This window comes from Gorilla gorilla, chromosome 6 (genome assembly GCF_029281585.2).
Source record: "Gorilla gorilla gorilla isolate KB3781 chromosome 6, NHGRI_mGorGor1-v2.1_pri, whole genome shotgun sequence".
Taxonomy (NCBI): Eukaryota; Metazoa; Chordata; class Mammalia; order Primates; family Hominidae; genus Gorilla; species Gorilla gorilla.
In genome coordinates, this window is record NC_073230.2 from 57,674,544 (window position 1) to 57,689,866 (window position 15,323).

Genomic DNA, 15,323 nt, shown 5'->3' on the forward strand with positions numbered 1-15,323 from the left:
TTTTTTGGATGATATCACATTGCTTCCTTAGAGATAACTATCCCAAGGATGTAAGCAAGTCAATAGAGCCAACCAGACTTACTAAGATATGAATCCACCCCATTTCCAATACCTTTCCATCACTCCATTTGGTGCAAAGAGTCGCCCCCAAGACTGTTGCTCCAACCTGCACGTCGCCACTTCCTCTGTGGTAAATATGGAAAGAAATTTAATGGACTAAAACAATAACAACAACAAACATAGGTCTTTACCTGCACTTCTGTGATCTGGTCTCTTAACAGCTGTCCGCTGTTGCTGCTCCCAGACCTACATGCAGGGCTCCAGCCCTGTGGGACATTTTTGACATCTGCAGAACAACATAAAGTTCTCCCTCACTTCCACGTCTTTGCATATGCCTTTTCCTGTGCTTGGAGTGTCATTTCCAAGCTTCCAAATTTGGCCATGGCCTGACGGTGCTGAGCTCAGGGCTTATCACTGTAGAAAGCCTTGTGGGCTAAGACAGATGGCTCTCTCCTTTTCTCCTTATTATACTGTTATTATTATTGCCATACTTATTTCCTGCATGAAACTGTGAGTACCACAGAGACATTTTCATCACAGTATCCACTGTGCCTAAAGAGCAAAGAGCAGATAATGCTTAACTCCCTGAACTCCACATTGGTTGAATTAACTCATAATTTCCTGATATAGGAATGCATACATTTTCCCTCCTTTATACATATGTAAATTTCCCCAGCCTCATTTGACAGCCAGAGAAGTAGGTTCCTAATCACTCTGACACCTTGGCAGTTTAGCCTAGATGAGGTAAAATATTATGATACAAATATCTGATCGTTTTTCTTTGAAGGAATAATTAGCAGTTTGACAGATTGCATATGTGAATTATTCAGTGTGAGGCTGTAAATTTCCTACCTGCAGAATTTAACTCTAACTTGCAGTGAGCAGAAGGTCTGTGTCAAATTGGGATGTCTTTGAAAATGTTGGCTTGTTATTTGCAAAGTTTTTAAAAGAATAGCAAGCTGTAGAGAGGGACTTGTGACACGAATAGGTGTATTTTAAAAGGGTCACTGCCAGGATATAAGAATCCCCTGTGGGATGTAATATTAAGACACAAAAATGTGTGAACCTATTATAATATAATATAATACAATATAATATAATATAATTAGGTTGTAAATTCCACATCTGACTAGTATCATTTGCGACTATTGACAAGTTACTTATCCTCTTTAATCCTCTATTTCTGAATACTGAAATTGGCATAATAGTGTTATCTGTGCTGTAGAATTGTTGCTGAGAGGGTCAAATAGTGAATGTGTGTGTGGCTTGAGCACAGAGCCTCGCAGGGATCCCTGACCATTATTAGTTCAGTGCTATTACTTGTGACCCTCCCAAGGGCAAGGGTTTGAAAATGTGGGTTTTATTATTGGGTATGGTAAGGTCAACAGATCATGAGATGATCATCATTGTTCAAAGAGAGTTGGTTATACTCAGATATCCCAAGAGAAGAGGGTGTTCTATTGAGGAACACACAGGGGCACGCTGGCCTGGGTCAGGAGGCAGAAGAAGCTGAAGTAAAATATGAGCAAAAGCCCTCATGGTGGCTTCCATGGGAAGAAGGGGTGAGGCAGGCTTAGGACTGGCTACTTGGAGTGATTTCAGCAGACTGTGAGCACAGGAACTGCCCCTGTGTCTGGAACCTGGCCCTCATGATCAGAAGAGGTGGACAGTGGCTCTCAGTGTGAAAGCCCCGCAGAGGAGGTCATGGGGATGTGAGCTCTGATTGGGTAATCAACAAGAAAAGCGCACTCACAGGTGAGTGGTTTACTATCTCCTGGAATGGGTTAGCCCTGGGAGGGGCAGTACCTCCAGCGTCAGCAAGGCCCAATGTCAAAGCATTAGAATGCAGAAAATGAGATAGGGCTAGCACAGCATGTTGCTTCCACAGCAACATGGGTGGGAAGTCGGGGGCTTCTACAGGTCTCAGTCGCTAATTAGATCTGTCTCCGGGAGAAATGTAACGGGAGTCAGCTTTGTGAGTGGGATGCCTTGTCTAACCAGTGGGGGCTGGGGAGGCTGCAAGATAGGGGCCCAACTTTGAGTGACGTATGAGTTTTGCACTTATGCTGCAAGTGTCTTTGGGAGCAGTCTGTGGTGCAGCACTAGCTGTCTAGAGAGTGTCACCCTCCCACCTCCACTCAGAGCCTCCCACGGCAGGGTCTTTCCAGGATCTTCTCTCTCCTGTGGGGTAGCTCCAAATGTCCTGTTCCCCACTGACAAGAGGAAGCAGGCGACGCCCTGCAGTGTGTGGGAGCCGGGCATGGCCCCGGACCAGCTGTGCATCCCAGGACACATGGGATCCTCTGTTTCCAGCCCGCCTGCCCAGGGTCGGCTGTGGGCCATAGGAACTGTTGCTCAGTGAGCCCAGAAATGGTGTGTCTCCTGTAGCTGTGGTCTGCTCTCTCGTTTCCTGGTTTATCACCCAGCGCCTCTCTAGCTGCTCTCAGGAGCCATCTTTTCCCTTTCTCCACTTGTAAAATCATGTCAAAAATATGTGCATCTATAAATCATTGACGGTCGTTTCTCACCTCCTCAGACCTTATATGTTCAAAGGCAAACACATTTTTGTGTTTTGTATGAGTCATTTCTCTCACAGGTTAATAATATAAGTGGATATTTTGGTAACTGTTCTTTGGCCCTTAAATTATTTTTTATGCCACAGCTCAAATACACTTTTATAGTATAGTCAATAAAATGATTACATTGTGTCTAATTCAGTAGACCAGAAAGGAATCTAGACAGAAAACACCTCTAATAATATTTTCAGAATTTCCTAGTCTCCGTATCTCTTACATGATAGCACAAAAAGTTATCTAAACTGTGGAAAATATGTGTTGATTATATCTGCTCAATACAGTAGCCAATTGTCTCTATTTCTCTTTAGGTCCTGCTTGCTTCATGTATGACAAATGTGTTGGTGCGCTTCCCTCGCATTTCTTGTCCTACTGTACTGTATTTCTTATTTCTCAGAGTTTGACTTACATATCCCAGCAGTTCATACCCTACAGTCCCAGGGAAACCCCACTGGATCCCATGAAGCCTCAGCTTTGGGGGGAAACCAATACAGTCACCATCTCTTGATCACAAAATGCTTTTGTCTTTTATGAATGAATTTCCCCGAGGAGAGAGAGAGAAAGTGCTAGTTTTATTAAATCTGCTCAAAAGTAATTCCTTTGATGAACTGGCTGGGGGCAGCACTGGAAATTAGATGGCTAAGAAGGGAGGTTAGATTTGCTGTGTGTCCTGCCACTGCTCCTGAGGGCTCCAAAAGCAATCAGCTCTGCTGGGAGCAGACTGTCAGGAAGGGTCCTCGCGGGTCTCTGGATGGGGTTTGGATCTCCCTTCTGAAGTGCATCTTTCTGCAGCTAACTGGCATATGCACCCCTACTCCATGCCACATTTCAGCCCTTCTACACACACACACGCTGCCTCTTTTTGTTTCACAATTGTAAATGTTCCAACCAAGACTCAGTCTGAGAACATGCACCATTAGATAGAGTCTAACGCTGGGTGCTTGTTTCACCATTTGGTAGTGCCCTATTTATTTCAGGGAGATTGTGGATGTTAGCAGAAGCCTGAAGAATGGGCAACCAGCCTGTCACTTATTCTGCTCTCTGAGAGTCTGACTTAATAAAAGTGGCTCCTGCTCTAACCAAGTCTTAGGGTAGAATCACTTCTCAGATTCTAACCTGCGAGGCCAGTGAAGCCTCATATAGTGGGACTGAGAGGACCCTGGAGAGACTGAGCACAGTACCATAGCACAGGTACAAAAAAATTCAGTGCAATAGTACAGCATGGTGCACAGGAAGACTAAGCACAGTACCACAGCAGGGTGTGGAGGAAGACTGAGCACAGTGCCACTGCACAGTGCACAGGAAGACTGAGCACAGTATCCTAGCACAGGCGCAGGAAGACTAAGCACAGTACCACAACATGTTGCTGTAGAAAAACCAAGCCTAGCACATAGCATGGTGCTGCAGGAAAACAGAGCACAGTGCTGTAACGCAGTATTCAGGAAGACTGAGCATAGTACCACAACACAGTGGTCAGATAGGGTCTGTCATCAATGAAGGTTTGACTGTAGTAACCTGTCCACTTCATGCCACACACCAGGGACTTAGAATTACATCATCATCTAGGAATTTGCCCTTTATTTTAAGTCACATTGTTTAACACACGTGCCATCTGCCAGTTCCATTGGTGAGTCCAAGATGAACAAAACTGGCCAGTGCCATGACATAGCTTCACATCCAGTGTAAGAGGCCTCCTGTCTTCCTGTGGCATCCTTATAAGCCAAGTACTCCTGGAACTATGGAAAGAATGGTAGCTTAGGCACAAGGAGATGGACAGGGGCTCTGCAGGAGGTCCTGAAAGAGGAGAGGAGCATTAGCTCACGGGTGCATGCATGAACTCACAAGATGTCCACACACAGCAGCCTCATCAGTTTTTAGTAGGCCAGACCATGTCTAATTTCATATTACCTAAACAATCAACTGTTTGTGATTAGGAGATGTAATGCCATCTTCTGGAAAAAAGCCAGTGTCAGACAACTTGTGTTCATGTATTGGTCTCCAGTATCTCACCTGTGTGACTTTCCCCAAATTACTTCACCCTGCATAACTCTCAGTTACATCATGGGTACAGTGAGCTCCGTGTAGTTACTCAGCAAGCATGTACTGCCATTACATTTGGTCAGGCACTGTGCTGGCCATAGTGGACACCGCACCTCAGGATGACTCCCTGTGGAGAAGGCTGTGTGAAGTGATCGTGGCACCAGGCTCCATTAGCTCCCTGGGGCTGCCACAGCAAATCCCACAACCTGAGAACCTGAGTGGCTTTAAGGAATGTCAGCTTACTCGTCCGCAATTCTGCAGGCCAGAAGTCTAAAGTAGATCAAGGTCCCACAGAGTCAGTTTCTTCTGGAGGTTCTGACGGCTGCTCCCTTACATGCCTCTCTCCTGGCTCCTAGTGGCTGCCCGCCACCTGGGCTTCCTGGGTTTTAGAGGCTTCACTGCAGGCTCTGCCTCCGTCTTGATGTGGTCTTCTTCTCTGTGCCCGTGTCTTCTCCTTTTCTTATAATGACACTTGTCATTGGATTTAGGGCCACTTGGGTAATCCAGGATGATCTCATCTCCAGACCCTTCTTAATTACATTTGCAAAAATCCTTTTCCAAATAAGGCCTCATTCATGGGTTCTCAGTGGACAGACATTCTGGGAGCCATCATTCAACTCACTCTGGTGCTAAACACCAGAGCCTGGCTCATAGCAGACGGGCACTTAAGGACGTCTGCCCACAGGAAAGGGGACACTTGCTTAGCGCAATGTTATATTGAAAGTGCTCCAGCGGATCTGACAGTGCGACATCACAGTGTGTGAGTGAACAGAGTCCAGGCTCTGGGACCAACTCTGAAATAAAATGCCTGCTATAGGCCAGGCGTGGTGGCTCATGCCTATAATCCCAGCACTTCGGGAAGCCGAGGCGGGTGGATCATGAGGTCATGAGATCGAGACCACCCTGGCCAACATGGTGAAACCCTGTCTCTACTAAAAATACAAAACTTAGCTGGGCGTGCTGGCACACACCTGTAATCCCAGCTACTTGGGAGGCTGAGTCAGGAGAATCGCTTGAACCCAGGAGGCAGAGTTTGCAGAGCCGAGCTTGCGCCATTGCACTCCAGCCTGGGCGACAGAGCAAGACTCTGTCTAAAAAAAAAAAAAGTCCACTACAAAACGGCCAGACCCCACAGAGCATTCACACCCACAACACTGGATCTCTAAAGTTCAGTGGGCTCCTTCCCACTCGCGTTCTAAGGACTGCTAGGCAGTGAAGATGGCATCCTCATCCCCTGTAGATCACTGCTGTCAGCCTAGGGTCCGGATTTAATCTGGATTAAACCAATAACTGTATTGAGCAGTCAGGATGCTGGGAGCCCGACAGAGGCCAGCAGGCACCAGTACCACCTGTGTCTGCTTTCTGGAGAGTCGGTCATCAGGCCAGGGCTGGTCTCTCTGCCCTGTGGCCACTGCCTTATCTCAGACCCTCATTAACATGGCCTGCGTCGAAAGTCCAGCCTCAAAAGCTCTCCCTTTTCCAGGTGAGTGACCCTGGAGCATCAGGGGGTCATGGTGGCTCTGTGGCTGTGTTCTTCAAGGACCAAGGACATGCATGCAGATGACATTGCAGGCTCTGGTTCAAAGAAGAGGCCTGGCAGGCATGAGCTGGTGGTTGTCCTGGCCTGTTCACTCATCTCCTTAACAAGGTGACTGGTGCTGTTTTGCACTTGCTAGAAATCTGATCTGTGCGTGGCCCAGCCCTTTAGGGAGATAATTTCTTTCCATCTTTAAACTAACCCTTATAATTCTTAAAATTGGGGGGGCAGAAGGGCCGAAGATCATACCTGGGGATAATGCTATTTAGTGGTTTTTCCTGTTTCTGTGGCTTTTTGAGAAGTGATGTTTGTGAGGAGTGAGGGGTAGGTGCAAGGTGATGTCTCACCTCCCCTCTTTAGAAAGAGCCCTACCACCTTGGTGTGACAGATGGGGGATGGGCCTTGCTCCTATAGATCAAAATCTGCGGGATTTAAGTGATTGTCTTAATCAACTTCTTCCAAACCCTGGTTCCTCCCTCTGCTCTCAAACTCCCAGATGTGAGGAACATTTGGCCATGACTTGGACTCTGTCTCCATCTAGTGACTGGCTCCTTGAACTACAGGTGCAGATGGAAACTGGCTTCTGTAAAGCCAGGGCACTCTGTGGACTTGGGTAACTACAAGAATGAGTGTGGAGAAGTTAGGCCTCCAAACAAATCCAGTCCTTTATCACCACAGATCTACTCCAGTCCAGAGCCCTTTCCTCTTCCTCAACCCACACATTAAAAACAACAGCTGCACCAAGGACAGAAGCGGAGGCCACAGGAAGGCAGCATGCCCAGCTCTTGCTGCAGGCTGAAGGCAGGCTCCCAGGCTATGGGGCAGGGCTGCGGGCTCTGAACAGGAGCAGTCACTGGGGTGGACTTGGTTTTGTTCTGGATCCCAGTTTGAAGGTGAGGCCTCTCGTGGTCAGGCTCTTGCTGCCATGTGGAGTGGGCATGTTCTGCATGGCAGACCCTATCAGGTATGACTGTAGTCTCCCTTAGGAACCTGTGGCCGGCCCCCAGCACTTGCCCATGGGGGCACACTCCTGTCCCTTCCCAGGCCCAGGAAGTCATGCCTGAAGTCTGGACTGGTCTTTGGCCTCAGGAGATGCTGGCAGCCAGCCTATCTGTTCTGTGCCAGGAGCTCTGCTGGGCATCGGGGCATATTAGGGACCCAAACCCCATCTCTGCCCTCCAGTGTCTTACAGTTCAAAAGACAGAGTGGAATAAGATAGGTCCTAAGTTGATGGTTTTTTTTTCTTTATCACGGTAGACTATAAACCCTATAATGAGATTAAATGAAAGAATTTACATAAAGTATGTTTACGAACATACTTTACGTAACATAAAGTATGTTTATGAACGTTTGTTTTTCTACTTGTCATTTATTATTGCATCCTTTTTCTTTAGGAGCATTAAAAACATTTAATTTTTTATTTTTTTATTATACTTTAAGTTCTAGGGTACATGTGCACAACGTGCAGGTTTGTTACATATGTATACGTGTGCCATGTTGGTGTGCTGCACCAATTAACTGGTCATTTACATTAGGTATATCTCCTAATGCTATCCCTCCCCCCTCCCCCCACCCCACAACAGGCCCCGGTGTGTGATGTTCCCCTTCCTGTGTCCATGTGTTGTCATTGTTCAATTCCCACCTATGAGTGAGAACATGCAGTGTTTGGTTTTTTGTCCTTGTGATAGTTTGCTGAGAATGATGGTTTCCAGCTTCATCCATGTCCCTGCAAAGGACATGAACTCATCCTTTTTTATGGCTACATAGTATTCCATGGTGTATATGTGCCACATTTTCTTAATCCAGTCTATAATGATAGACTGTTGGACATTTATATAATGTTGGACATTATATAATATATATAATGATAGACTGTTGGATAGACTGTTGACATTGTTGGACATTTGGGGTGGTTCCAAGTCTTTGCTATTGTGAATAGTGCCGCAATAAGCACACATGTGCACGTGTCTTTATAGCATCATGATTTATAATCCTTTGGATATATACCCAGTAATGGGATGGCTGGGTCAAATGGTATTTCTAGTTCTAGATCCTTGAGGAATTGCCACACTGTCTTCCACAATGGTTGAACTAGTTTACAGTCCCACCAACAATGTAAACGTGTTCCTATTTCTCCACATCCTCTCCAGCACCTGTTGTTTCCTGACTTTTTAATGATTGCCATTCTAACTGGTGTGAGATGGTATCTCATTGTGATTTTGATTTGCATTTCTCTGATGGCCAGTGATGATGAGCATTTTTTCATGTGTCTGTTGGCTGCATAAATGTCTTCTTTTGAGAAGTGTCTGTTCATATCCTTTGCCCACTTTTTGATGGGGTTGTTAGTTTTTGTCTTGTAAATTTGTTTGAGTTCTTTGCAGATTCTGGATATTAGCCCTTTGTCAGATGAGTAGATTGCAAAATTTTTCTCCCATTCTGTAGGTTGCCTGTTCACTCTGATGGTAGTTTCTTTTGCTGTGCAGAAGCTCTTTAGTTTAATTAGATCCCATTTGTCAATTTTGGTTTTTGTTGCTATTGCTTTTGGTGTTTTAGACATGAAGTCCTTAACATGAGCCACACATTTTACTAAATGCTCTAGATAAATTCGTGCACTTGTCACAACACCTGGAAGGGATGGCTGTTATCAACCATATTTTTAGATTAGAACTATGAAGCTCAAAAAGGTTAAGTAACTTGCCCAATGCCATGCACCCTGGTCCAGGGTAGAGGGGCTGACAAATATGGCTTTTGTCATAAGAGTAGTGCCAAGCTTCCTGAAAATGCAAACTGAAGTATTAGCCTGCCTTTTTGAGAGGGATGAGGAGTTCTCGGCTTCTATATTTGAAAATCGGAAAATAAATATTTTCCTTGGTACAGCTGTGAAGATAGAAATAAATGAGATTGTGTATGTGAAAGGCCTGCTCACATTAGTCTTAATAGTTAATGCAATTATCATATTTCTTAGTTCCCAAAAGGCAAATCTTTCTTTTTCTCATGTCTCTGAAAATGGGATATGTTTTACAATAAATGGTTGAGGAAAACAGTGGGTCATAGTTTATGGACAGTGTAGTCTCTTTCTTAGTGAAGTTTCATGATCTTCCTTATGATCACTGACAGCTTTGATTCAGTTCAGTACCAGGTTGCCTGGCATTAGGTGGTATATTTACATGACAGGGACCTTGTCAGCATCTCTGGGTGGGAGTTTAACATCCAGAGAGTAGGCTTTCAGGACTCTCAGCAGGGAGGAGGAAGGTTTGGGTATTTCCCAGGTGAAAGAGGACAGATGTCGTGGAGAGAGGTAAGGAAGGCTCGGCGAGGACAGGTTCCAGGGACAGAGAGGAGGAAGAGACCTGCCAAGCATTAGGTAGGTAGCGTCCCTTTAAGTCAGGACAGGTTTCTTGATCTGTGCTGCAGGAGAATGTGGCAGTTCTCCAAAATAATTTCTGGGGGCCTTGTGGTGGCAGATGGTGAATAGTGTGAATCAGGCAAAAACGAGTCCCCTGAGGGGCCAGTTCAGTGCTTGGCCTCCAGGGTCCCTGCCTCCCCAGCAGCCAGCCCAGCCCTCCCAGCTGCCCTCACCAGCCAGGGGCCGGTGGCTGACGGTGCACGTTAATTCCCAGAGCACCTGGCTCCCAGGCTGATTCCCAGGGATTTGGTGAGAGGGACAGAGTGAAGTGGGGAAGAGAAGGAAGAAAACTGATGTTTCTTTCAGATCCACTGAGAGACACTAAGCCCCACAGTTTGCTGCTGTGAGAAAGGGTTTCCTTCAGTTATTTCTGCAACCTGATTGAGAAATGCTTAACCCTGCTTAGTTCAGGTATACAAGGCTGCCTTTCAGGGCTGATGTTCCCTTCTGTCCCCGGAAACACCACCCTACTGGGAGGCAACGCATAAGACCATACACGTAAAGACAGGTGATAAGGTTAGGATGTGTGTCCAAACTGGGAATCTCATGTTGAAATGTGATCCCTAATGTTGGAGGTGGGTCCTAGTGGGAGGTGTTTGAGTCATGAGGGTGGATTCTGCATGAATGGCTTGGTGCTCTCCCCTTGGTAATGAGTGGGTTCTCAATCTATTATCTCAAGTGAAATCTGGTTGTTTAGAGAGTCTGGCACCTCCCTTTTCTCTCTTGCTCCCTCTTTCAACGTGATATGCTGGCTCCCTCTTCTCCTTCTGCCATGATTATGAGTTCCTGAGGTTCACCAGAAAAAGATGTTGGTCCCATGCTTCTTGTACAGGCTGCAGACCATGAGCCAAATATACTTCTTTTCTTTAAAAATTACCCTTTATAACAACACAAAATGGACTAATACAGCAGGATTTCCTTTTCCCCCACCAGCTTTATTGAAGTATAATTGGTATATAAAAAACTTCACACAATTAGTGTTTACAATTTGGTGAGTTTGGACATAAGTATACCCTCATGTTACCATCACCACAGTCCAGGTAATTAATATATCCATCACCTCCAAAAGTTCTCTGATGTCCTTTTGGTTTTATTTGTTTTGTTCTGTTTGTTTTGTGCTGTTATGGTAAGAACACGTAACATGATTGGGAGGCTGAGGTGGGCGGATCACGAGGTCAGGAGATCGAGACCATCTTGGCTAACACGGTGAAACCCCATCTCTACTAAAAATACAAAAAATTAGCTGGGCGTGGTGGGGGGCACCTGTAGTCCCAGCTACTCGGGAGGCTGAGGCAGGAGAATGGTGTGAACCTGGGAGGTGGAGCTTGCAGTGAGCTGAGATCGGGCCACTGCACTCCAACCTGGGTGACAGGGCCAGACACTGTCTCAAAAAAAAAAAAAAACCATGTAACATAATATCTACCTTCTTAACAAATTTTTAGGTGCACAATATCATATTGTTAACTATGGGCATGATATCGTGCAGCAGATCTCTAGAACTTATCTTGCATAACTGAAACTTTATACCCATTCAACAACTTTCTATTTACCCCTACCCCCAACCCCTGGCAACCACCATTCTGGTTCAGCTCTGGTTCTACAAGTTTAACTCCTCTAGCGACTTCATATAAATGGAATCATGCAGTATTTCTTCTTCTGTGACTGGCTTTTTCCACTAAGCATAATGTCCTCAAGGTTCCTCTGTGTTGTCACAAATGGCAGGATTTCCTTCTTTTTTAAGCCCGAATATTCCAATGTAGGCATATAGCACATTTTCTTCATTCATCCATCTGTCCAGGGGCACTTGAGTTGTTTCCATATCTTAGCTATTGTGAATAGTGCTGCAATTAACATAGGAGTGTAGATATCTTCAAAGAAGACATACAGATGGCCGACAGGTAGAAGAAAAAGTGCTCAACATTGCTAATCATCAGGGAAATGCAAATTAAAACCTCCATGAGACATTACCTCACAACTGTCAAAATGGCTATTAACAAAAATCAAAAGAGAACAAGTATTGGTGAGGATATGGGGAAATTAGAACCCTTGTGACTCTTGGTGGGAATGCAAAATGGTGTAGTCCTTGTCGAAAACAGTATGGAGACTTCTCAACAAGTTAAAAACAGAGCCATCATACAATTCTGCAGTCTCACTTCTGGGTATAAGTCCATAAAAAGTGAATCAGAGCTTCAATTTCTTTACCTTCTTTGCCTATGATTTTCAGTCCTGGGTCTGAAAATGGTGGTGAGGGCATCTGAGCTAAGTTTGGTGTTTTCACAGGTCTACTGATGATGATACATCAGAGATGAGACCACACAGGCTTTCCCAGAACATCAGATTTCTTTTTCTTAGGCTTATAGAGTTCCCCTGTAACCTCGTGTCAATGAAAGCTATACATGGTATTTCTAGTTCTAGATCCCTGAGGAATCGCCACACTGACTTCCACAATGGTTGAACTAGTTTACAGTCCCACCAACAGTGTAAAAGTGTTCCTATTTCTCCACATCCTCTCCAGCACCTGTTGCTTCCTGACTTTTTAATGATTGCCATTCTAACTGGTTTACTGGGTATATACCCAAAGGATTATAAAACATGCTGCTATAATGACACATGCACACATATGTTTATTGCGGCACTATTCACAATAGCAAAGACTTGGAACCAACCCAAATGTCCAACAATGATAGACTGGATTAAGAAAATGTGGCACATATACACCATGGAATACTATGCAGCCATAAAAAAGGATGAGTTTATGTCCTTTGTAGGGACATGGATGAAGCTGAAAACCATCATTCTCAGCAAACTATCGCAAGGACAAAAAACCAAACACCGCATGTTCTCACTCATAGGTGGGAATTGAACAATGACAACACATGGACACAGGAAGGGGAACATCACACACTGGGGCCTGTTGTGGGGTGGGGGGAGGGGGGAGGGATAGCATTAAGAGATATACCTAATGTTAAATGACGAGTTAATGGGTGCAGCACACCAACACGGCACATGTATATATATGTAACAAACCTGCGTTGTGCACATGTACCCTAAAACTTAAAGTATAATAATAATAAAAAAAAGAAAGCTATACATAAGAAAGAGAACACAATGCAAGATTATGCATTTACCTTCAGTTTTGTTACTTATGTAGATAGTATTAAAAATGTTACTTATTTTTTATGTTTATAAAATTCATACAGATGGAATCCCATTGTGTAAATTATTTAAAAACTTACCTTGTTTCCTTAGTATTCTCTTCCAGAGATTCATCCACATTGACAAAGGTTGAAGGTATATTTATTTCATGGCCCCACAGAGTTTACCAGAATATGTCAGGATATATTCACCCATTGTGCTTGCTAGACATTACTGTTGCTATCTGATGGTTTTTAGCGACTGCAGGTGCTACTAGTGACACATTTTGTTCTACATTGTGGCCCATACGGGCACATACTTATTTAGGAAGCATACCTTAGAGGAGAATTTCACTCATGGGGCATGTGTGTCTTCAACGTTACTCAGCAATACCAAAATTATAATACCTTTAGGAGTTTTTAAAGTCTTCTTTAAGGGTTTTATATATTGCAGATATCTTGAGTTACCATTTGGGGGGGTTCTTCTTTTCAGTTCTTTTGTGGTATCTTTTGATGGAATTAAAGTCTTTAAGTTATCTTTTATGGTTTTTTATTTTAAGTCTGGTTTTTAAAATCTGATCCTCCTTAGAACAAGGCTGTTCTCATATATATCCTCCTTAAAGTTTTAAATTCTTTAAATTTTGCTTATTGCATTTAAACTTTAATGGAGATGATACTGATTTTTGTGTGTGTTGTGAGGTGGGAAATCTGATTTTTTTTCTTGTTGTTCTTCACGTGGATAACCACTTGTCTCAGCCCCAACAATGGGACCCTCAGTACATCCTCTGTCATGTGGCTACTTTTACATATGTGTGCACTGATGTCTGGGCTTTCCATTCTGTTACACAGGTGTATTTGCCTATTGCATGCGAATACTGTGCTCTCTAAAGTGCTATAGATTTATACTATGTGTTGCCAATCGGTGGGCAAGTCAGTTTTCCTCAAAATGATCTTGACTATTTTCTCCATCTATTTCTCCCTACAGATGTACTTGATGTGTCTTAGAGCACGCGCACACACACACACACACACACTCACTCACTCTGTTGAGGTTTTAATCACAATTGCATTGATGTTTAGATCAACACAGGGAAAACTAGAACTTTACCTAAAGGAGTTTTTCTATCTAGATATAAATAAATAAACATTATTTATATATAAATGTGTTTACTTATGTATAAATATATACTTATATTTATATACATATATGTCCATTTAATTAGGTACTCTTTAAGGGCTTCTTTAAAGTTTCATAATTTTATCCATAGTTGTATGCCACTTTTGTTATTTTTTAACCTTTTTATTTGTGGCAAAAAAAATGACAAAAAATTGCCATTTTAATCTTTTTAAGTGTTCAATCCAGTGGCATTGTACATTCACAAGGTTGTGCAATCATCACCACTATTTCCAAAACTTTTTCATCATTCCAAACTGAAACCCTCCGCCTGTTAAGTGATATCTCCTCATTCCTGTCTACATCAGGCTCATGGTAAATTTGAATCTAATTTATGTCTCTAAAAATTTACCTGTTCTAGCTATTTCACATGAGTAGACTCATTCAATATTTGTCCTTTTGTGTCTGGCTTATTTCACTTACCATAATGTTTTCAAGGTTCATCCAACTTGTAGCATGGATTAGTGCTTCATTCCTTTCTGTGGCTGAGTACTACTCTATTGTATGTATATGTCGTGATTTGTTGCTCCATTCATCTCTTGATAGACACTTGGGTTGCTCCTATCTGTGTGGCCACTGTGAATAATGCTGCAGTGAACACTGGCATACAAGTATCTGTTTCAGCCCTTGCTTTCAATTCCTTTGGCTATTGTAATACCTAGGAGTGGAATTGCTAGGGCATATGGTAACTGTTAAGGACTGAATTATGTCCCCCAAAATTTATATGTTGGAGCCCTAACTTTCAATGTTTCTATACTTGTAGATAGAGTCATTAAAGATGTAATTAAGTTAAATGAGGTCATAAGGGTGAGGCCTTAATCTAATAGGGCTGGTCTCCCTATAAGAAGAAGAGACACCAAGGATGTGTGCACAGAGAAAAGGCCATGTGAGGCCACAGAAGGAAGGTGGCCATCTGCGAGCCAAGGGGAGAGGCCTCAGCAGAAACCAAACCTCCCAACACCTTGACCTTGGACTTTCTGCCTTTAGAACCATGAGAAAATACATTTGTATTATTTAAGCAAACCTGTCTGTGGTATTTTAAATGGTAGCTCTAGGGAACTAAGAAAGTAACTCTGTTTTAACGTTTTGAAGACTCACCACCCTTTATCATGGTGTCTGCACAGTTTTACATTCCCACCAGCAATGGACAAGGGTTTCAGTTTACAAGCGTTACAATTTCTCCACATCCTCACCAACAGTTGTTATTTTTCTTTTATTCTTTGTTATTGCTATAACCATCTTAGTACATGTAAAATGGAATCCTATTGTGGTTTGTATTTGCATTTTCCTAATGATTAATGACATTGGGCATTTTTTCATGTGCTTATTGGCCATTATTTTTGGAGAAATGACTGTTCAACTCATTTTATTGAGTTGCTTGCCTTTTTGTTGTTGAGTT

The 15,323-nt window shown here is 43.4% G+C and overlaps 1 protein-coding gene across 2 annotated transcripts in view; it reads left to right on the forward strand.

Moving 5' to 3' along the window:
• The window catches only part of VWC2 (von Willebrand factor C domain containing 2), a 153,491-nt gene that overhangs the window by 74,210 nt on the left and 63,958 nt on the right, over window positions 1-15,323 (forward strand). The gene's annotated exons all lie outside the window — the stretch shown is intronic.